Raw genomic sequence first — 23,149 nt, forward strand, 5'->3', positions numbered from 1 at the left:
CTTAAAAAGCTATGGGCTGTTGTAAGGGCAAATACACATTAAAAGCAAGAGTCTATGTTTTCCGTGTTGAAAAAAAAAACGAAAAGATTTCCCTCCCTTCCTTTTGCTTAGAGGATTTACCTTAGAAACTTTGTAGTTCTAAGTCCTTGTTCATCGTTTTGACATGCACTCCTTTAAAAACTAGATAGAGGGGCGCCTGGGTGGCGCAGTCGGTTAAGCGTCCGACTTCAGCCAGGTCACGATCTCACGGCCCGTGAGTTCGAGCCCCGCGTCAGGCTCTGGGCTGATGGCTCGGAGCCTGGAGCCTGTTTCCGATTCTGTGTCTCCCTCTCTCTCTGCCTCTGTGTCTCCCTCTCTCTCTGCCCCTCCCCCATTCATGCTCTGTCTCTCTCTGTCCCAAAAATAAATAAAAAACGTTGAAAAAAAATAAAAAAATAAAAACTAGATAGACCTTGGGGCGCCTGGGTGGCTCAGTCGGTCAAGTGTCCGACGTCGGCTCAGGTCGTGACCTCGTGGTTCATGAGTTCGAGCCCCACGTCAGGCTCTGTGCTGATGCCTCGGAGCTTGGAGCCTGCTTCGGATTCTGTGTCTCCCTCTCTCTCTCTGCTCCTCCCCTGTTCATGCTCTGTCTATGTCTCTAAAAAATAAATAAATGTTAAAAAAAAAAAGTTTAAAAATAAATAAAATGTTGAAGACTAGATAGACCTGTTGTCAGTTTTATGACACTCTGGAGTGTCTGGGTCAAGGGCCTGGGAACCATCTTTGTGAAATGCAATTATCAGCGGAGGTAGCTCCCTGTTTCCCAGTTCCCACAGGAGGGTAAGAGGCTGATTTCAGTGGGTACCTTGCTCCAATGTGAAAAGCTACCGTTTGTCGTAAAGATACGAAAAGTTTGTTTCTCTTCCAGGTAAAGCCAATTCGCTGACATGGGTGGTTTCCCCAATTCCCAGGGTAAAGTTAGATAAAAGGTGCTGTCGAGTCCTCTAACTTAAGCACCAGTCATCGGTGACCTTGAGAACATGTGTCTAATGACTTGTATCCTGTACCTTGCTGTATAAGGGAGTGAGACTCTTTTACGTCTTTGCAATCACTTAGCAGATTCCCTGTGATGTGCATCACATGATTTAATGCTTAGTCAGTAGTTAAAGTGGATGCTTTCTCTAATGTCCCTTGTGGAGAGATTTTCTGGGTTGGGAAGGGGTTTTGTTTTTCATTATATTTTCCCAACACTTTTAAGCAGAGTAACACCCAACTACACTTCTTAAATGTGTCTAGACTTGTTGGTTTCCTCCACTGAGCTCCTTAACAGTCATGCCCTGGGTTAGCAAAGCCCCCCAGGAGCATGGAGATGCATGAGATAGATGCCTGACACAGGCTGAGGCACAGATGGAGTTTAAGCCGATACCCAGATTGCATCCCATTACTCGTGCACATAGGTCCATTCAATGAAAACTTATTTTTTCATGTACCTAACGGTGTGCTAAAAGTCAAATATGGTCCAGGCTACAGCTGTGTTAGCTCTTTTTTTTATTATTATTTAAAAAAGCCTTTTAACGTTTATTTATTATTGAGAGAGAGAGAGAGAGAGAAAGAGACAGAGCACGAGCGGGGGGAGGGGCAGAGAGAGGGGGAGGCACAGAATCCAAAGCAGGCTCTAGGCTTCCAGCTGTCAGCACAGAGCCCGACACGGGACTCGAACTCACGGGGCTCGAACTCACGGACCTCGAGATCATGACCTGAGCCGAAGTCAGTCACTCAACCGACTGAGCCACCCAGGCGCCCTATACAGCTGTGTTAATTCTTAACCCTAGCATGTATTTTTTTTTCTTTTGCTATTTAACAAAGACCATATCTCTAACTATTTATGTCCATGTGATGTATACAGGCAAATACAAGTTAAACAGATTAACCATCAACGGCATCATTTCTTTATATTTGTACAGTGATTTTTTTTTTCCCTTTTATCACATGTATGTGTCAACAACAATTTCTGGGATGCAAAGATTTGGTCAGAGGCAAGGAAAGGCTTTCTTGCCACGGAGTTTGCAAACCACAGAGACATAGCTTTCGGCAACAAACCAAAAGTATGCTCTGAAGGGGAAGGATTGAGCTCGGAGGTAAATAGGCAAAACCACACAAGCTCTGTGTCCCTCAAGGAGACTTCACAGACACAAGTGCCAAACTGCAAGTTTCAGGAACAGAGTGGCAAGTGGGATACAGCTCACTGTTTCCGGTAGCAGTTTCAGGATGTTTCAACTGCTGGAGAGCATAACAGGATGTGTTGCAGGGGTCTTTTTGCAAATTTGGCTGAATTTTGTGCAAGCGTGTCAGCTCCGGCTTTGCTGACTGGCTTCATTCCTCATGGTCATTTGGCCCGATGAAAAATTTTAGTGTCTCGGGGTGCCTGGGTGGCTCCGTCGGTTAAGTGGCTTCACCTAAGGTCATGATCTCGCACTCTGTGAGTCTGAACCCCGCGTGGGGCTCTGTGCTGACAGCTCGGAGCCTGGAGCCTGCTTCGGATTCTGTCTCCCTCTCTCTCTGCCCCTCTCCCACTTGTGTGCACTCACTCTCTCTCTCTCTCTCTCTCTCAAAAATAAAAATTAAAAACAAAATTTAGTTTCTCTCCCTTGACATAGAGAATCCATCTTGTCAATCAGTGGTTGCTCTCTAATTATTCGGGTCTTTTGCCCTCATACTCATATACGTGGTCTCATTTGAGGTTTACAGATGTCCTGTAGGCAAGGTGGGTGCTGCTTTCTCGTACCTTGGGTGCACACACAGTTGCAAAGAGCGTAGCTTTCTTAAGGATGAACGGGGAGTTAAAAATCCACCATGCCAGGCTCCCAGTTCCAGCCCAGAGTTCATTCCCCGCAGCCAGTAGCTTCCAAGTTTTGAAGTTTGCCTCAGGAGCAGCTCTTTAAAAGTTAGGCGCAGCTCACTGACGAATGTCTGTGTGTCTCGATAATGACAGATGTGAAGAATGGAAAATCCCAGGGCAGTGAGCTGTTGACAAGATGAAGCCCGGTCTCCGCTGGTAAGTACGATAGGTTTCTCAGGTGGTTCAGCAGTGGCGAGATAGGATCCAAGGTGACACTTACATGATTCTTTTCTCTTGGCGGAGACATTGGGAAGAGGTTAAAAAGCTGGAGGAAGATTTGTTATTCGAAGAGGAGACTTTTCTTGAGAATCTGGCATCCGACGTCGTTTTGCTAGGCTTCCAGGAAATTAATCGTCGGGCTGCATTCCAGCCTTGGGACCCGGGCTGGTAGCAGCTGTTGGCTATTTGGTCTGTAGATTAAAAATACTGCCGTTAGAAACCTTTTGCAAATGAAGACAAACACCAGGTTTGTTCCTGTTCTGCTGGGGGAAATACTTTTGCCTTTTCAGCTAAAGCTAATTATCCCCACTTGAGAAAATTACCATCCACGCGCATGATCTGCCTGAGGTCTCTGCGCACTGTCTTCAGAATTGTCTGTTCTTACCTGGAAAGACTCAACATCTACACCGCATGGATAGACCAACAAGCGATAGAACAACTTGCCCCTTTTTGTATGTGTCTGCACTCAGACATCAGGATTACTGCACTGTGTTATGCTAATGGTCTGTCCCAGAGCTTTTGTAAAATTGCTTCTCTGGGTGGTGGTTTGGAACCGCACTGCACTGGGTAGACACAGTTGGCAGAGTTGATCATCTAAATCAAGGAGATTGGTTTTGCTCTGTTCAAAAGTACTCCAGAACCAAACCTTAAAATGAGAATTGGCAGAGTAGGATCATCCAAGAAGGTCATAAAATTTTGAACCCAAAAAAAAAAAAGTTTCATAAGATTACAGGCTGTTTTGGTTCGCTGAGTGTTTCTTGACTGCAGACGCTGGGTCCTATTCATCTCTGTATGCTCAACCCTGTTATTGGCACACAATAGGCCTCAACATATGTTCCTGGTTGAATGTTTACTGAGCTGGAAACGTGTTCATGGAAGCTGGTAGCAGAGAGAGAGAGAGAGAGAGACCCTCAGGAAGACTAAGACCACTGTCAAGCTCTTAGAAACATGCTTGGAATTTCATCTCTGTTTTGACTGTGACTTTCCAGAGTGAGTGGTGAATGCCCAGAGGTCAGGCCTGGTGGTGATTGGAGAATAGAACTAGAGAACACAGAATGCGGCAGGTCTTAGAGATGGGATGGAAATTACTATTACTGAAGCTCCCTCCAACCTGCAATGGCTCCTGAAACCTTTTTCTCAGACCCAGGGGGAAAGGTGATCTGTTTTAGCAATGATGGTCATTCATACCCTCATGTGAATCTTGGAGACCTTCGCTCTTTTACTCTTTCAGCCAGTTTGACCAGAGAACTGTGCTAATGATGCAAGGCTCACATGCTTGCACAGCAGGCCCTGCCCAGGAAAGACAATTTCCTGGCAAAGCTGCCTAGAGCCCTCTCTAGCAGCCCTTCTAGGCTGTTACCTTGGGTCTCAAAGAGGCACGCTATGGAAATGTGCAAGGGAACCCATCACCACTTTTGAAAACAATGCACGCATTCAGTGCAGCCCCCTTAGGTTGTGGGTGCACTGGGAGAGGGATCAAAAGATGGGCAAGGAGCTGATAGCCCCAGTGGGGGAGGGTACGAGACACGTGCCTAATAAACACAAGACAGGATGGAAACCAATGAACCCTATGAGAAATATACAAAAAAAATGACTGTGAAATCATAGCAGAGAGAGAGGGTACCTCTGAGGATTCTTAGAGGATATCATATTTTGGATAGGCTTTAAATGATAGCTGGAATTTGGACAGGCAGCTTTGGGAGCGAGAGACGAGGAGTTTCCAGACAGAGGAAAGATAATGAGTGAAGTTACTGAAGTGAGAAAGCTCTGACTGTGCTTGGGGATGAGCGAGTGGCTCCATTTGGCTGGAACAGACGTAGGAGGAGAAGGGTACCGAAAGACAAGATTGGAGAATTGTAAGCACCAGACGCGGGCAGCCAGGCCTTATTTGGAGCCAGAATGAAAGGCACATATGGGCACAGTGGCAGGTCATCATTTTTATCCATAGACACAAGATTATCGGAACTTGTAAGGAGCTCTCAGCACTCTACCAACAAGATTCTCACCAGCCTCTCCGATTCTTTGCAAAGAAGAGCAGAGACTGTGATTACACTGTTCTCGTTTCAGATGGAAAAGAAGCAAGGTAACATTGGGACGTGGAACATTAGATGCTGGCTAAATTATCAGAGCAGGGCGTTGCAGTCAGACTGCAAAGTAGCTCCATTCCAAATCGTATCTTGTTTTCAGGAAAGTGTAGCCTTCTTGTTCCGATGTCCAGACCAGACAAGCAACCACTCTGTTCCCAGCATACCACCAACTTTGGAATTCAGGTCCAACGGCTGACCATTTCAGGATACGTTCCTGGGCGGTGAAATCAGGGCAGCCTGACGGAAGGCAGTGGTAGTGACGTTGGAGAACTTGGAGACTTTGTTGATGTGAAGGAGTGACAGGGTGCATATTAGTTCAGGTCCGCCAGGAAGCAGATGTCAAGACAGAGAAGTGCGAGAGATGCATTCAGAGTAATGCCTGTGAAAGATAAAGAAGAGAGGGAGAGAAAGCGGATAGGGAGAGCTGACCATGCTGTAGGCCTGATATCTATGAAGGGAGAGGGAGAAGGAAAGATGATCAGATAGGAAGAAACAGATTTGGGTGAAACTCTGAAAGCATTTTGATCAACCCATTGGACAGCTCTGATCCCAGGATTATCTTGTGGGGAATCCCACATTGGGCAGACATGGTAAGGGTCATTCATTGACCACAGACTGCTAGAAAATGACCACAGCTCAAACACTATGACGGACCTAAAGACACTGCAGGTGAAGGCTCTCTTCCATGGCTGCCACAGGAGGTGAAGGGAGAGGGGAGTCAATGAATCCAAGTCCCTTGGAGGGTGGTTAGATATTCTTTAATACTACAAACACCATTTGGAGAAATGGATGTGGTACAGCTTTCTTCTCCAATAGTCTCTAACATAAACGCTGCTTGGAGGAGGAGTGTGTGATAAAGTGACACTTTTAAGCCTAGGATTTCATATTCTTTCTTATGCTCTGCTCAGGTATCATGTGTCGCATTGCAGCCTACACTCTAAAACCACTGCTAAAGCTCCTTCTCAGATGATCTCTTCCATAAACCAATATGAACCAACCTAGGACTTAAAACATGGCTGATCGAATGCTGTTGATTCAAAGCCCTGTCCCTAATACATCATGACTTTGTCTTGGATTTTCTTCCCACCAATTTCTCAATGTCTTTTCCTCTTCTGTGCTTTTCTCACTGAGGATTCTGTCAACCTCACTGTTATAAAATTTTTAGTCTTCCTTCTTTTCCTCTCTTTCAAATATTTTCCTTCCTTTTAAATATTTAAATATTTAAATAATTTTAAAAAAATTATTTGCCACTTTATTGAGGTATAATAGATGTACAATAAACTGCACACATTTAAAGCATAAAAGGGGACACGTTTGGACATATAGATATATCCTATAACCACATCACAATTAATATTACAAAGATTCTCATCTTTCCAAAAATATTCCTCATGACATTTTGTAATATATCTTTCTACTCTTATTTGCAGGAAGCCGCTGATTAGCCTTCTGTAGATTAGTTCTCATATTTTAAGAATTTTATACAAATGGAATCATGCACTGTGTACTCTTTTTTTGTCTGGCTTTTCATATTCAATATATTTTGAAATTTATCCGTGCTGTGGCATATATCAATAGCCTGTTCCTTTTTATTGCTGAATATTGTTCCATCGTATGGATTTGCCACAAATTGTTTATACCGCCTTGATATTAGACAGGTGGAGCCCAATTTTTGGCTGATACAAATAGCACTACTATGAATATTCATATACAACTCCGATTGTGAATATATACGTTCATTTCTTTTGAGGAAATGCTTAGGAGTGGAATGACTGGGTTTTACGGTAGGTGTGCGTTTAACTTTTTGAGTAAGTAGTTATAACATTTTATATTCCCACCAGCAATGTATGAGAGATCGGGTTGCTCCACATCTATATCAATATTTGGAATTATCTTTTGTATTATTTTTTAACTTTTTGAGAGAGAGACAGAAAGGGAGAGAGAGAGAGAGAGAGTGCAAGCTGGGGAGAGGGGCAGAGCGAGACAGAGAGAATCTCAGGTACAAGCTCCACACTCATTACGGAACCTGACAAAAGACTCGATCCCACACCCCAGGATCATGACCTGAGCTAAAATCAAGAGTTCAGTGACCAACAGACTGAGCTACCAGGTGCCCCTATTTTTTTAAACATTTTTAGCCATTCTAGTCAATGTATAATTGTATCTCGTTGTGATTATTTTAGAGTTTTTTTTTTATTGATTGATTGATTTTGAGAGAGAATGTGTGTGTGTGAGCAGGGGACGGGCAAAGAGACAGGAAGAGAGAGAATCTCAAGCAGGCTTCACATTGTCATTGCAGAGCCTGATGGCGGCGGGGGGGGGGGGGGGGGCAGTACTCAACCTCACAAACCTCGAGATCATGTCCTGAACTGAAATCTAGAATTTCAGACGCTTAACAACTGACCCACCCAAGTGTCCCTGTCATTATTTTGCATGTAATAAGTCACTAGTGAAATTAGACGTTTTTTTCATAAGTTTATAAACCATCTATATATCTTCTTCAGTGAGGTGCCAGTGGAAATTCTTTGCACATTTAAATAAATTAGGTTGTCTTCTCCTGTTTGAATTGTAACTCTTTTTTATATTTTCTGGATAAAAGCCTTTTGTCAGCTATATATGATGCAAATGTTATCTCCTAATCTGTGACTTCACTATTATTCTCTTAACGATATCCTTTGAAGAATGGGACACCTCGGTGGCTCAGTGGGTTAAGCATCCGACTCTTGGTTTCAGCTCAGGTCGTGATTTTGCAGTTTGTGAGATCGAGCCCCAAGCTGGGCTCTGTGCTGACAGCACAAGCCTGCTTGGGGTTCTCTCTCACCCATTCTCTCTGTTCCTCCCCAACTCACACACACATGCATGACCCTGCGCTCTCTCAAAATAAGTAAATAAGCTTTAAAAAAAACCCCACAATATCCTTCAAAGACCAATCTTGATGACATTCGACATGCCTATGTTTTTATTTCATAATAAAGCATATTTTGTGCTTTCAGTGTACTATGTAAGAAATCCTTAACTAACTTAAGGTCACTAAGACTTCCCTTCCAAATGTTTCATAGTTTTAGCTCACAATTAAGTCTATATTTCATGTGAGTTAATTCTTTTCTATTGTGGTAAGAGTTGAAGTTAACTGGCCTTGCAAAGGGCTATCAAACTGTACCCGCACATGTGTCGACAATGTATCCTTTCCCCTATGTAATTTCCTCTGCGTTTTTGTCAAAAACCCATTGACCACGTATCTACATGTGGGTGGAATTCTATACTCTATTCTGTTGCATTAATAGGTTTCCCTAACTTTATGCCAATTCTGTTCTGTCTTGATCATTATAGACTCATAAGTTCTGGAATTGGGTGGTATTAAAGACTTTATGCTTGCTTTTCAAATTTGTTTTGGCCCTCGTAGGTCCTTTGAATTGCCATACAGAGTTTGGAATCGTCTTGAAATGTTATATTTGTATTAAAAAAATGCTTACTGGGGTTTTAATTGGGATTGCATTGAATCTATAGAGCGGTTTAGGAAGAATTAACTTCTTAAAAATATTGAGCCTTCCAATCTATGTGTGTGGTATATCCCATTCCGTTAGGAGCTCTTTTACATGCCTCGTTGTTTTGTGGTTTTCAGTCTGCAAGCTTTGCACATCTCTTGTCAAACTTATCCGTAACGACTTCATATTTTGAGGATATGATAAGCTGCTGTTTTTCTTTTTAATTTTTTTTTCAACGTTTATTTATTTTTGGGACAGAGAGAGACAGAGCATGAACGGGGGAGGGGCAGAGAGAGAGGGAGACACAGAATCGGAAACAGGCTCCAGGCTCCGAGCCATCAGCCCAGAGCCTGACACGGGGCTCGAACTCCCGGACCGCGAGATCGTGACCTGGCTGAAGTCGGACGCTTAACCGACTGCGCCACCCAGGCGCCCCACTAAGCTGCTGTTTTTAATTCTATTTTATGGTTGTCCATTGCTAACTTACAATTAATTTTTATTGCTTCTAAACCATTTTTAGGAAGACAACACGCATTCTACAAATTTGGTAAACTCAAGTTTGTCCAGAACTTACCAGTTCTTGTAGCTGTTTTGGAGATTCCTTAAGAACTTCTACAAATACATGATACCGTCTTCCAATAATGATAATTTTGCTTCTTCTTTTCTAATTTGTATGGAAATTTTTCCTCCTTTATTGCACTGGCTGGGACTTCCAGTACAACACTGAAGAAAAGCATTGAGAACAGGCGTTCTTGCTTTTTCTCTGATTCGATCTTCACTGTCAAATATGATCTTAGTCAAAAGCTTTTTATAAAGGCTCTTCATAAGTTTGAACAAGTTTCTTCTATTTCTAGGTTGCTAGGAGTTCTTAATCATGGGTAGACATTAAATTCTGTCAAAGGCTTTTTCTGTGTCTGTTGAGATAATCATTCAGGTTTTCTGTTTTAGTCCATTAATACAGTAAATTCCACCATTGGTTTTCTTTTTTTTTTTTTTAATTTTTTTTTTCAACGTTTATTTATTTTTGGGACAGAGAGAGACAGAGCATGAACGGGCGAGGGGCAGAGAGAGAGGGAGACACAGAATCGGAAACAGGCTCCAGGCTCTGAGCCATCAGCCCAGAGCCCGACGCGGGGCTCGAACTCACGGACCGCGAGATCATGACCTGAGCTGAAGTCGGACGCTTAACCGACTGCGCCACCCAGGCGCCCCCGATTGGTTTTCAAATGTTAAAGGAGACTTGTATTTCTGTGATAAACCTTACCTAATCATCATGTGTTGACCTCTTTCTATTCTGCTAAGTTTTGCTAAAATTTTGTTACGAATTTTTGTATCAGGAGGGGTGTTTGTTTACCCTTTGTTTGTTTGTTTAATGTAATATCTCTGTCTAGTCTGGGTATCAAGGACAATGTTGGCTTCATGGAATGAGTTCCGAAGCGTTCTCCCTGCTTTTATTTTCTGGAAGATATGATGGAGAATTATCATCATTTCTTCTTTTAATGCTTGGTAGAATCCACCACGAAACCATCTGGGCATGGTGATTTTTTTGGATGGTTATTATTGATTCAGTTTCTTTAATAAACCTGGGTGTATCTGGGTTTTCTTTTCTTTTTAGTGAACTTTGGTGGTTTGTGTTTTTCAAGGCATTTGTCCGTTTCAAATACTGTGTCAAAGTCACTGGCATAAAGTTGCTCATAGTATTTACTTTTTATCCTTTTAATATCAATTAAAATCTACAGTGATGCTCTTTTTTTCCCTTTCTTCCTACCTTTTCCTGACCAGTATGGCTAGAGGTTTACCAATTTTAGCACTTTCTCAAATCATTGATTCTATCATAATTCTGGTTTTCATTTCATACGCTTTCACTTTTACTATTTCTTGTCTCTGGTTCATTTGGTCTCTTTAAGAAAATGTTGTTTCAGATGGGAGGACAAGCAGGTCTTGTGACTCTATCACAGCCCCAAACAAAGATCCTCTGTTCACATTGTGCTGAAATCATCATCTCTGCTTCCACTCCTTGCAAACACTAGAGATTTTAATCAGTAATAATACTCTAAGTTGAAAGTGTGAGATACGTTGAGTGTGGGCAGATGCATTCTGCTGGGGTAAGAAGGGAGTTGAAAGTAGGTCCAAACAAAGAACCAGAGTGATCAGAAATCTTAATTCACTGGGGCGCCTGGGTGGCGCAGTTGGTTAAGCGTCCGACTTCAGCCAGGTCACGATCTCGCGGTCCATGAGTTCGAGCCCCGCGTCAGGCTCTGGGCTGATGGCTCAGAGCCTGGAGCCTGTTTCCGATTCTGTGTCTCCCTCTCTCTCTGCCCCTCCCCCGTTCATGCTCTGTCTCTCTCTGTCCCAAAAATAAATAAACGTTGAAAAAAAATTTTTTTAAAAAAAGAAAATTCACAAAAGAGAAGATGCTCAGAATAAGGGTCACAAACACAATTCTCCCTTATTTGAAGAACTGTTTTATGGAATAAGTGTTAGACTTCTTGGTGGTTTTGAGTATCATTGGATCAATGGGTCCAAGTGAGAGAAGCTATTTTTTGTCCCAGAGTGCCCCAGAGTGATTTTTGCCGAGATGGGTGTGAGGTCTCAGTTCCTGGAGGAAGTGAGCAGAATTAACATTTAAATACTTGTTGAACTTGTAATTTCCATCCCTGAGGTCAGACAGGCAGCTGTTCAATCCCACTGTCAACACACACCAATTGACTCCACTGTGACCAGTTAGGTAACCTGACTCCCAGCTTTCTCACATGTAAACGGCAGTAATAAACATGCCTGTTTTATAGGGTTATAAAAAAATTACATGAGGTATTGGGTGAAAAAAAATGTTTAGCACGGGATCTGGTATACAGGACGTACTCTCTATGTTTTGATGTGTTTGCTTATTATTAGCATGTGCTGAAGTCATAGTTATGCAACTTTGGAACTGGGGGAAGCCTTATAGGTCATTCAGGCCAAACGGATTACTTGATGGATGGGGAAGGTGAAGCAAGGAGAAGAGGCTTGCCCAATATCACACAGTTTGCCGTTTGATCAAATCTGGAGCCCAGGTATGTAGACTGGTCCATTGACCTTGCCTTTGCTCCACATCACACATGCACGATAGGAACTGGGGACAGGAAAGTCAGTTCGAGATTCTCATTTCCATTGGTGTGCTGTGTGATTCCCGGCTCGTCCTTTCTTCTCTCCAGATCTTAGTTTCTTCGTCCATAAAATGGGCACATCACCATACTTCTTAAAAAAAAAATTTTTTTTTAAGGTTTGTTTATTTTTGAGAGAGGCACGGAGGGTGAGTGGGGGAGGGGCAGCGAGAGAGAGGGAGGCCCAGATTCCGAAACAGGTTCCAGGCTCTGAGCTGTCAGCACAGAGCCTGATGTGGGACTTGAACCCACAAACCGCCAGATCCTGACCTGAGCCAAAGTCGGAGGCTTAACCGATTGAGCCAACCCAGGCGCCCCCCCCCCTTTTTTTGATGTTTAATTATTTTTGAGAGAGAGAGACAGAGGAACAGCACCATATTTCTAAAGGCCTTTCTAGGGTTCAGTGTTTTGTGTTTGAAACAAGTAATTTGAGCTAACGGGGAAGGAATTGGTATGTTGAAATTGTTTTCCTCAAGCAGGCATTTCCGTTCTTTTGCTCCCGACGATGAAAAAAAAAAGGTGCTTTTGTTTCATGTTACATTTTAAAAGGAAATCCATCGTTCATTTCTAATCTTGTTTGTTTGCAGCTGTGTTGAGTTAAATAGCACGCTAGGCTTCAGGCAAGCCGGCCGGCTTCCTGGGAAAGCAGTATGAGGGTTGCTACTTTGTTTTCCTTATCTCCCTTGGGGTACTGATAACACAGCCTGCCTCCCGCCCTGTCCCTGTCATCAGCTTAGGGATTTGCAGAGACCACGCTGTTTCTCCAGCTCCAGGGACCCCCACCACCAACTTAGAGATAATTACTCATCCCGACTGTTCCCCAGTGGGTGGGAGGGCTGATTCCGCTTGCCTGCCTCATTCCTCCACAAAAGAGAAGCAATATTCTGAAAAGATGTGTCAGTTAATGCTCCTGCCTCCCAACTTCTTTGGCTGCAGTGAAAGGGGGAAGTTTTTCCTTTTCTCGTGTTCATGTTGCAAGGTTTTCTTTGTTGTCACTGTAAATGGATACGTAGCCTGTCGAGACATGTGTCTTCCTTCCAGAAGGTACTTGCTGAGCACCCACTCTCTGCCCAGTGCCCTGTTGAGACTCTGTGCCCTGCCTCAAGGAGTGCAGAAACCGGAAATGGGGGCGCCTGGGTGGCGCAGTCGGTTAAGCGCCCGTCCGACTTCTGCCAGGTCTCCTGGAGGCAGAGCCAACCGGATTTGCTGGTGGATTGAATGTGAGGGCTAAGAGGGAATGGGTCGCAAGGAGAATGCCTGGGCTTTTGGCCAGAAGAACTGGAGCAGGGGTGGGGGGGATCATTTTGCCATTTACTTATGGGAGGAAAATCGATTTGAAAGCGAAAAGCAATAGTTCGGGATGAGTCTAAAATAATTTCCAACCAGAAAATTCAATTCTATGATGGAATTCAGTACTGCCCTTCTTTTATTTTCTCCAGAGACCTCAGTCTACCTCTGAGTAGACACACATATATCACAGATGCACACATACAAAGCTATAGCAAAGGCAAATGAGTGAGACAGTGGCATAGCAGGAAACCGGGGTGGTTTCCAAACTATCTCATGCATGCAGAGATAGTCTCGTGCCTGACAGGCAACAAGGGTCTTTGGAAAATCATGTCGGAGGAGATCTTGTCAATGGGAGGTTTTGCCATCAAGAAGCCTAATGAGGCTTAAAGATGATAATTCATTAGCCGTCTTCAACATGCCCCACTCTGCTGCCTGGTAATTATTGAGTGTAGCTACGGACCAGCTCAGAAATATAGTGACAGGACCGTTTGCTCCATCCATCAAATCCCAAAGCTGTAATCATCTAATGAAGGCTACAAGAAGCAAACAGTGGAAAATAATAGTAATACATTTGCTTCCCCCGGAGCCTTTTAGCCAGGTTTCCAGAGTCTATGGTGAATAGATTTACTGGAAAATTTGGCTCTCTCTAGGGTGCAAGGCTACGGTTGTCTAACAGCTACAGGACAAGTGGTACTACTTGGACATGAGGTGGAAAAGCAGGTAGATATTTCCTTTTAGCCTAGGAGAAAGTAATCCTTCGGCTTGGACCCTAGTAGGAAAGTAAGAAATTGAGAGCAGGCATGGATCTTCCATGAGGCTTGGGGTTTTCAGGACTCTAAAATAAGAATGGGCTTCTCTCTACAGCTGGCATAAGGAAGACATCGCCAGAAGCCTTAGATCCATTCCATCCAGCACTGAAATGGAGAGACCACAGGGAATGGTGACAAGTGAAAACCGCAAAACTCTCAGCACATATGGCTTTATCCACCCCCCACACCAAGAGTCTTGAACAAGCTTGAGCATGGCTTCTGTTAGCTGGAGGCCATATCCCTGGGATAACAACTCCAGTCCCCTTTATTTTTTTTTTCAACGTTTATTTATTTTTGGGACAGAGAGAGACAGAGCATGAACGGGGGAGGGGCAGAGAGAGAGGGAGACACAGAATCGGAAACAGGCTCCAGGCTCTGAGCCATCAGCCCAGAGCCTGATGCGGGGCTCGAACTCACGGACCGCGAGATCGTGACCTGGCTGAAGTCGGACGCTTAACCGACTGCACCACCCAGGCGCCCCTACTCCAGTCCTCTTTAAATGGCCACCTGAGAAAGCTCAAAGCTACCAAAAGAATTTACTATTTGTTCTAGCCAATACCTGACTCTATGCCCCTGACCTCACTTTTCTTAGAGGATTTACGTTAGAAAACTTGCAACTGTGAATCCTTTCTTCGTCCCTTGAGACGTATCTTCTGCAGTCCAGACATATCTGTCCCGAGGACCTGGGAGCCATCCCTTGGAATACAATCAGCAAGAAGATAGAGCCAGGGCCTCCCCGTCTCTGTGGGTGGGCGGGAGCCAGCCTAACTTTGACAAAAGCCGCAGAGGCCTCAGCACATGGGCCACCCGCCCTTAGTGTCCTTTGGTACTTCTCCTTCGGCACACCCCAGCATTTAAAAAGCCTCCTGTTTCTTGTTCGGTGGGGTTGAGCTCAGTTTACACACTGAAGTCTCTCCCTTACCACAGTCGGCTCCAATAAAGTCCGTCTTGCCATTTTTAACAAGGGTCCTGTGTGAAGTTTTTCTTTTACTCAAGCTCAGGTTCCGGGACTTGAAAGACACAGGAGCAAGTCTGGGCTCACACTCTTCTACTGACATCGCTATAGACAAAGGACTCCTTTGCCTGAAGCTTTAACTTTGTAAGTGCAAAATGAGGGTACTAAAATATATTTCACGTTTCTAAGTGGTTGCGATCATAGAACTGCATAATGCTTTAGAAATGCTCCAGTGCTAGAAAATATGAGAGGTTTTTATAGTGGATACATTTTAGATCAGGGCAATCTTTGAAAAGAAGGTACTGCTGACTCACAACTAGCCAATGACAGGGAACATCCTGTGCCGGGCCCCTAATTTATTTTCTTCTCTCTTCTTCCTCGTAAGTCAAGCACCGAAACCCAAGATTTATACCACCCTTGAAAATATACCGGTCTTGGGTTTAGGAACTACATCTTTGCGACTGTATTTTTTTGCGATTGTGTGTCTTTACTAAGTGCCAATGTGGTTCCCCAGTAGGGACAACCCACTGACTTGATGGCAGCCATTTCTGCACTGGCAGAGGTGAGTTGGTGAGTGCCTGACAGGTCACCCCACAAAAGGTGATAAAAAAGAGGCCCAGACTGAGGTCAAGTCAGGAGAATGGTGTCTGCCTTCCCTCCCTGCCAGAGATTAGCCGTCTTCCCTTCTATGATGCTACAGCTGTTGTGTAGGTCAGCAGTGACCTTCTCAGCGTGAGCTCCAGTCCCTGCCTTCTTGCCCTTGTGCAGTGGCGGGCATTGAAACCCCTACCTCTCTTCCCTGAGTCAAGCGTAGAGACCAGGAGAGGCCAAGAGAAGTTTCTGCTCCTGGGGCTTGGGAGGTACCATGCCGGGGTGGGCGCTAGCCTAGCGTGCTCCCTCACTTAAGTTACGGTCCTGACCTGCTTTCCTGCGATGCTTGCTCAGTTAACACGAGTAGACTTTTCTGCCCCAATTTCCATCCGAGGCTGCCGGTGTATAAATCCTAGCCATTTTGCCTAAGCCTAGACACTCTGCCCGTGTCTTGCCATTCCCCTCTTCTTGGGGCACCAGATCCTGTCTGTCTCTCCTCCCCACCCCCAGTTAGTCCGGGGGTTCTGCTCAAACAAGCAGCTCATCGGGACTATGCCACCCTGCTGCCGTACTTACCAGAGATCACCTCACTTTTGCCTGCGGGCTCCTACTTCACGCCCTACCTGTCAGGCTGGATCCCCTGTTCTGGACCACCAGCTCAGCTGAGCTGGGTGTTGACATTCCTGCAGATGACACGGTTTGAGCTCTCAGCCACACGGTCCCAGTCAGCTTGCACGTCAGAGAAGTTCCCCTAGTGCTGCCCCTGCTCTGTGTTCTCCGCCGTTAGCTTCTCACAGGGGCCTCGAGGGGAGATCTCAAAAGATCTTACATAAAGTCTGGCTTTGGGCAACTTTTTCTGGAACTTCTTCTGACTGACTCTGACACACAAATCCCCCCCCCCCCCCCCCATTGCTTTTCAAACAGCCGCCTCCTCTCTGACGAAGACAAAGTGTCTTGATTTTGCCAACCCACATCTCCGCTCCTACTTCCCTCCTAAGCATGGGAGAATTTTAATTTGAAGGGCAATTCAATACATTATCAGTTCTGAGACCTCCTGTCGTCAGGGTTCCAGTAGCTTGTATTGTATTTAAAGTACTTGATGGAATGCTAATTTGATCTTGGCCAATCCTTTTATTGGACAGAGCTGAGCAACTTCAGTGAGTTTAACACTTAAATATATCCTTCTAAGTCCTGAGGAAAACAAAGACCTACGCTGAGATTGCAAAGAAACACAGTGCCATCTGAATGAATGCCTTTGAGATGAAGGGCCTTCCTTCAGAGCCTCAACTGGAAGAGGTACCCTGTGGGTGTTTAATCTTCTTGGGGAGCAGGTGGTGCTGCAATTCAGATTTCAGTCCTTCCTCTTTTTTGTGTGAAATGCAGTACTTAAGGTAAACGCATCAATAATTAAGCTTAGCACCTTTAAGTTTTTCTAACTATGACAAGGGATGATGATAACAGCTGGGGGGTACTGTCCCATAATTGAGTCACCGGGCAACTCTTTACCCTCTCCCGGCCTCAATTCACTCATATGTACAATAGAGGTATTGGGTAGTATCTTTCAAGTCGTTCCCACTCTACGATTTTGGGAGAGGGGGGAGTCCATTGGCCTCATTACTCAGCATTGTTGAAACTTGAGTTTAAATCCAAGCCAGAGTTTGTGTCTGTCTTCAGATCACTCTTGGCTACAAATTTTCTAAATTCCAAACTCTCTATTCACTCATAAAAATTATTAGGCTCCTCATATGCATAAGATTAAATTTGTTGCAGTTGGTGGAAAGTTGTTGTGGAGTCGCATGTAATTACCTTCTGGGATCTGTTGCTTTGGGTCCCCCCAAGACTGAGCCAGCTCCCCCCTTCACAGAACAAACCTTCAGACCCGATTACAATATTGTTCCTCCTTCAGAGAGATCCGCAAGAAGCAGAGGGCAAGGGAGACGATTTCCACCTTGAACTCTGACCTGCACGGATGCGTTTCCATTCTTCTTGATATGAAAGAGACTTTGGAAGTCCTCTGACCCATTCTACCCCCTTATGTTACAGTAAGGAAACCAAGACTCAGAAAGGAGAAGTAAAGTAGTTAGAACATTGCTGGTTAGAACCGAAGCACACAGAGAACCGACTCTGCCACTTGTTAGTTGTGTGACCCCATCAAATTACTTAATATTGGATGCCGCCATTTCCTCATTTACAAAGAGGTTATAATAAGCACCAATTTCATAGAGTTTTGCAAAGGATCGATGATAAAATGTAAACAAACACGTAGCGGAGTGCCTAGCATAACTTAAACACTCAATAAATGTCAAATGTATTTATCCCAGTGCTTTGGGACCCACCTCCCCATCTCCTGCTGTCTTTGATTATACAATCAGAGCTTTTATTTTATGGCTCCAGAGAAAAGCTAAGTGAAAAATGACAGTGTCTTCAGTGTCAAGAATGGTTGATTTTCTTGAGACGAAACAGCTAAAAACAAAAATTAAGGTGAGACCGATGGCTAGACTTTGATGTAAATAAACAGTCTGAGCGTGAAGATTGCTGGTAACTGGCTCCTAATTACAGAGGTTGCTGGAGGAGACATCGGGATAATCTTACAGAAACAGTTACGGAGGGCAGAAGAGGGCTGTGCTAAATGAGGCACAGGATGTGCAGGGTGTGGAGACAGGTGGTGGTCCTGGCATGTGATTAGGAAGGGGAGTGGTAAGGGAGGTGTCTGCCATAGTCAGGCAATGGTGGTGACATTGGGCAGCAGTCTCAGGACATCAGATGCAGACGTGAAGAGGGCACTGGAGCGAGAAGGCAGAGTTTCAGTCCGAAAGGCATTCAAGAACTCAAGGGCTGGTTTAGAAGTTCCAGTGGGGAAGTGCCTGATGGCTGTCGACTGAGGAAGGTCACCCTCCATGTCCAAGCATCGGAGAAATATCCCTGAAGCAGTACGTGGGGAAAGGGACCACCTACTTGAGTAACTGGAGAAGTGCATCGAATCTTGTCCTTCGATCAGGGCTCATACATTATTGCCAGATCCCCTTCTTGTTCATCTGAAACAGAGAGATATTGGTATGCTTTCCAGAGAGGCCAAGGGGGGCCCAGCCAGGGACCGAATTTATGGGCCAATGATATGGCATGGGGCTTGGTCAGAAGATTAAGACAGAAATACACCAGATAGGGGTCGTGGACATAAGCAGGCTGTGTTAATGCTGGGTACCCTGCGCTCTTGGCATGGGAAAGCTTAAATCACCGCCCCCCACCCCCCCTACAGTGATAGGATTGGTCTTTGGGGTCAGATATGAGACCATATCAGTAGGGGGCTAGTGAAAATGGGGTGCGAGGAGGTACGGATAGCAGCAGCTAGGACCGGAGAAGTGGGGAGCAGTAGTCTGTTGAAACTCTTTCTGCACGTACCTTGCACACATCTCTGTTACAACGACCATAATAATCTACCCCATGACCGTGACCATCTTCTGTCCGGTTCTCTAGACAACAAAATATTTAAGGCAGAGATTTCGAAAGACCGCAGTTAAGAGCATTCACTCTCAAGCAACACAGCGTGGATTCACATTCCAGCTCTACCAGTCCCTAGCTGTGGGACCTCAGGCAAGTTTCTTGAACTTTCTAGGTCTCAGTGTTCTCATCTGTGAAACGGGGATAATAACCCTCCTCACTGGTGCAGAGACAATCACATTAGTTAATAAAGCAATGAGATGGTTCCTAGCATATGGTGAATGTTATGTAAGTATGAGTTAAATAAATAATCGCGTACCTTTGTCCCCGGCCCTTGGAATGGTGCTCATTTTCAGTGTTTGATGAATGATTGTTAAAGTGAAAAATTAAACGACAAGGCTGAACATTTTGCCAAGCGGTGGTTGGAACGCTAAAGTCCTGGAATACAATCTGTGACCTCACCTTAACCCAAGACACCAGCACCGTGGGGTGCTGAATTGGGTGAGATAATCCCAGCATCCAGCTATGGAGGCAGCAGAGTGGTCACCATGAATTAAGAGTGGTCACACAAGCATGATTAATCCCATGAATTAATAATAATAATAATAATCCTGTGAATTATTCCATCCCATCAGGCCTCCACAGGAAACAATGGCTGTTGGTCTCCCAGCTCCTACCCCACCCACCTTCTTTCTTTATGAGGCTCCAGGCGCAGGTACAGATAGAATGACAAGGGCCCCGCGAGGAGAATATCTGCGTGCATAGCCTCTTGAGCACAGGAAGCGTGGCTTCTTGTCAAAATGTCACTTAGTTCCAGGAGACAAGGCCTCAGCTTCCCCTCTGTTTCAAACAGGATCATACCCCCCACTTCATGGGGCTCTGGTGAGGATAAGAAGAAACCGTATGGGAGAAAGTATATTGAAAGAGTATTTAATGTACAAATGCAGCGCACATAATTTAAAATTGCACTATTTACATAGCCAATAGGTAGTTTTGTTTTGTTTTGTTTTCTTTGTTTTGCTTTGCTTTGCTTTGTTTTGTTTTATGTTTGTAATCAGCACTCCTGCCCAACACACATCATGAATTATATTGTAGAGGGTTTGTATGAAACTGATAGAGTTCAGTTGCTTTTTGAATCTGAGTACATACATCTAGGTATTAACTGAGTCAACATAAAGCACTTCTAAAGGTTTCTTACCCTGGTAAGTACTATGTAAGTAAAGGCTGATGTGTATGCAGAAATGACAGTGTAGGGGAGAGTTCTGGACCACACAGAATGTTCTGTGGAAAGTTTTGTGGTTCCTACCCAGGACTCAAGATCTGGCTCTATATTTCTGTTTCCTTGTTATTAAAATGCTGATGTTTATACTTATTCTGCCTACTTGATACATGGGGTAGTGTTGAGAATCACAGTAGAGATGTTAGTTGGTGAATGAGTTTTATAAACTATAGTGTACTGGGTACATTTTAGACATTATTCATCTTGTATGTGTCAGTGTTGATATGCTGCTTCGCCTGTTCATTTCTTTTCAAACATTTCTATTCCTTATTCTCTTCTTCTCTCCCTCTCTCCCCCTCCCCTCTTGCAGTTGGAACACAAAATATCAGTCAGGGTGATTAATCAGTTTCTAGCTACCTTTTATAGTATTTGCTTTAAAAGGTACCTTATAACTATTAGGGCTTGGAAATATGTAATTGCACACACACACACACACACACACACACACATTGAAGCTCTGATACTTGCTGTCCAAAAGGAATCAAATATCCAGCCTAAGCGCGAGCAAAACAATGAACTATTCGACCTGGAGTGATCGTTCTGACCTGCAATGTATTGGACTTGATCAGCTGAGCTGGGAATAGGAGTTAGCCATTAATAGGATTAGAAAGATTATCTAAGACTTTGCTTCATAACCTGCGTGTTGAAATCTGTATTGGTTTTTAAGATACTGAACCTACTGTGAACTTTTGCTGCCCGTCAGAGCGGCTTCCTCAAGTTTCTCTATTCAGAGTGGAGTCGAATGGCATTTAAAACAGCAGTTTGCCCCCATTCTGGTACCTTTTCCAGGAGAAATGAATGGGATTCAAGGTTGAGTGGGAAAAACAAGATGGCGGCCGTAAGCTGTTGACACTACTCAAGCTCTAACACGCAGCATGACGTTCAACGTACACTGGAACAGCAGTCCTGATCCCAGGGCTGCCACTACCTAGCTGTGTGAACTTGGAAAAGCCACATGGACTCTCTGAACCTCAGTTTCTTGATCTGCAAACTGGAAAGAATAGCACCAACCCCACCTATTTCAAGTTTGCTCTGCATCTTGTATGTGATCCTGTCCTTTGTTAACCAGGCCATGCAGACAAACCCAAAGGACTATGAAAACACCTAGATCTTCTAATAAAGAAAGTGATGGCTTTATCCTGCTTGGGAAGGGGGGGGGGATATTTATAATGTAAAGTTGTAGTTTTCAGAGAAATTGAAGGCAATTATTGATCAGTTTGGGTCTCGATATCAGCTAGAATCATTGCTGGAAAAGAGAAGCCCGCTTTCAACCTTTCCCAAACTTTTCTGGGGGATCAAAACCATGGTTCCCTTTGAGATCTTTCATGCATTTCATGCGTTGAGGATAGCTACAAGATAACAGATTTCTGGGGACACAATCATGAGCAACAAGGAAAGTTTCCTGAAACTTGAAAGTCCTTGTCCCCGGACTTTGACAGAGCTGTGGCAGTCCTGCGGGAGCATTTTCCTGACTCTGCCTGGTGTAGCAAAGCGAATGGGCTGTGCAGGTTTATCCTGAGGTGGATTGGGGTTGACAAAACTGCCACGAGTACTGGAATCCTGGGTGGTTCCTTCTTGTTTCCTGCCCTTTGTTTGAGTCAGATGCCCAGGTCCTTCCCTCTGGAAAACTGAGTAAGAAAACGGCTTTCCTTCAGGATCCACAAAGTCTCCTTCCTTGGGCTTCCAGCTGTATAGCATTGCCCTTAAGAGACTTCCTCTCTAGCACTGCATTTGCTTCTTGCTCCTCTGGTCCGGGTGCCACACTGAGTACACTTGCTAGGCACGCACCTGCCAGGAGCCCACATCGTCTAGGAGGGGCACACTTACGGCCATGTATGGCCTTCTGGCTGCAGTGACAATTGTCTCTACAGGCACGACTGGGATCACAGAAGGGTCTGATAGTCAGTGAGTACGTTGAATAATAAGCCACACTTACTCTTCTTCCCCTTCAGCTTATTTTGGATTCCTTTCTCAGTCACCTCTCTCTGCCTCTCCTGCCTAAGCCCCAAGACCACCTCTAACAAGAAAATCTAACAAAATGGATGGTGCTTACTTTTGGAATCAGTTCTGTTTCATTGATCTATGTGTCTGTTTCGGTATCAGTATCATACCGTTTTGATGACTACAGCTTTATCATATAGCTTGAAATCTAGAGTCGTGGATGCCTCCAGTTTTGTTTTTTTGTTTTCAGGATTGCTTTGGCCAATCAGAGTCTTTTCTGGTTCCACACAAATTTTTGGACTGTTTGATCTAGCTCTGTGAAGAATGCCGGTGGTATTTTGATAGGGATTGCATCGATGTGCAGTTGCTTTGGGAAGTATAGATTTTTTTAAGTCTTATTTATTTATTTTGAGAGAAAAAGAGAGAATGTAAGAGGGGCAGAGGAGAGAGAGGGAGAGAGAGAATCCCAACCGGGCTCCGCACTGTCAATGCACAGCCCGATGCAGGGTTCAAACTCGCAAACAGTGAGATCATGACCTCAGCCAAAACCAAGAGTTGGATCTTTAACCAACCGAGTCACCAGGCACCCCTGGAAGTATCGACATTTTAACAGCATTTGTTCTTCCAACCTATGAGCATGGAATGCTTTTCCGTTTCTTCGTGTACTCTTCAAGTTTTTTCATAAGTCTATCGTTTTCAGAGTACAGATCTTTTTACCTAGGTATCTTATTGTTTTTGGTGCAATTGTAAATGAAATTGATTCCTTGATTTCTTTTTCTGCCGTTCCGCTCTTGGTGTATAGAAATGCCCCCGATTTCTGCCCTTTGGTTTTATATCCTACGACTTTGCTAAGTTCACGTATCAGTTCTAACAATTTTTTCGGTGGAATCTTTCGGGTTTTCTACATAGAGTCTCGTGTCATCGGCAAATATTGAAAATCTGACTTCTTCCTTGCTGATTTGGATGCTCTTTATTTCTTTTTGTTGTCTGATGGCTGAGGCTAAGGCTTCGAGTACCATGTTAAATAGTAATGG

General features: G+C 44.3%; 2 long non-coding RNA genes across 2 annotated transcripts in view; one reads left to right on the top strand and one right to left on the bottom strand.

The window, feature by feature from the left end:
* Positions 1-11,144: 11,144 nt before the first annotated feature.
* On the top strand, positions 11,145-21,309 carry LOC123379989. The gene is made up of 2 exons (XR_006585173.1): positions 11,145-11,722; positions 13,967-21,309. It is a non-coding gene; the product is annotated as an uncharacterized LOC123379989 (long non-coding RNA).
* The window catches only part of LOC123379988, a 29,975-nt gene continuing 25,179 nt past the window's right edge, over positions 18,354-23,149 (bottom strand). The window contains exons 3-5 of the long non-coding RNA XR_006585172.1: positions 19,582-19,774; positions 18,857-18,927; positions 18,354-18,492 (exon numbers count right to left, since the gene is read on the bottom strand). This is a non-coding gene — a long non-coding RNA (uncharacterized LOC123379988). The remainder of the gene's footprint in view (positions 18,493-18,856; positions 18,928-19,581; positions 19,775-23,149) is intronic.

The sequence above is a fragment of the Felis catus genome, chromosome C2 (assembly GCF_018350175.1).
Source record: "Felis catus isolate Fca126 chromosome C2, F.catus_Fca126_mat1.0, whole genome shotgun sequence".
Taxonomy (NCBI): Eukaryota; Metazoa; Chordata; class Mammalia; order Carnivora; family Felidae; genus Felis; species Felis catus.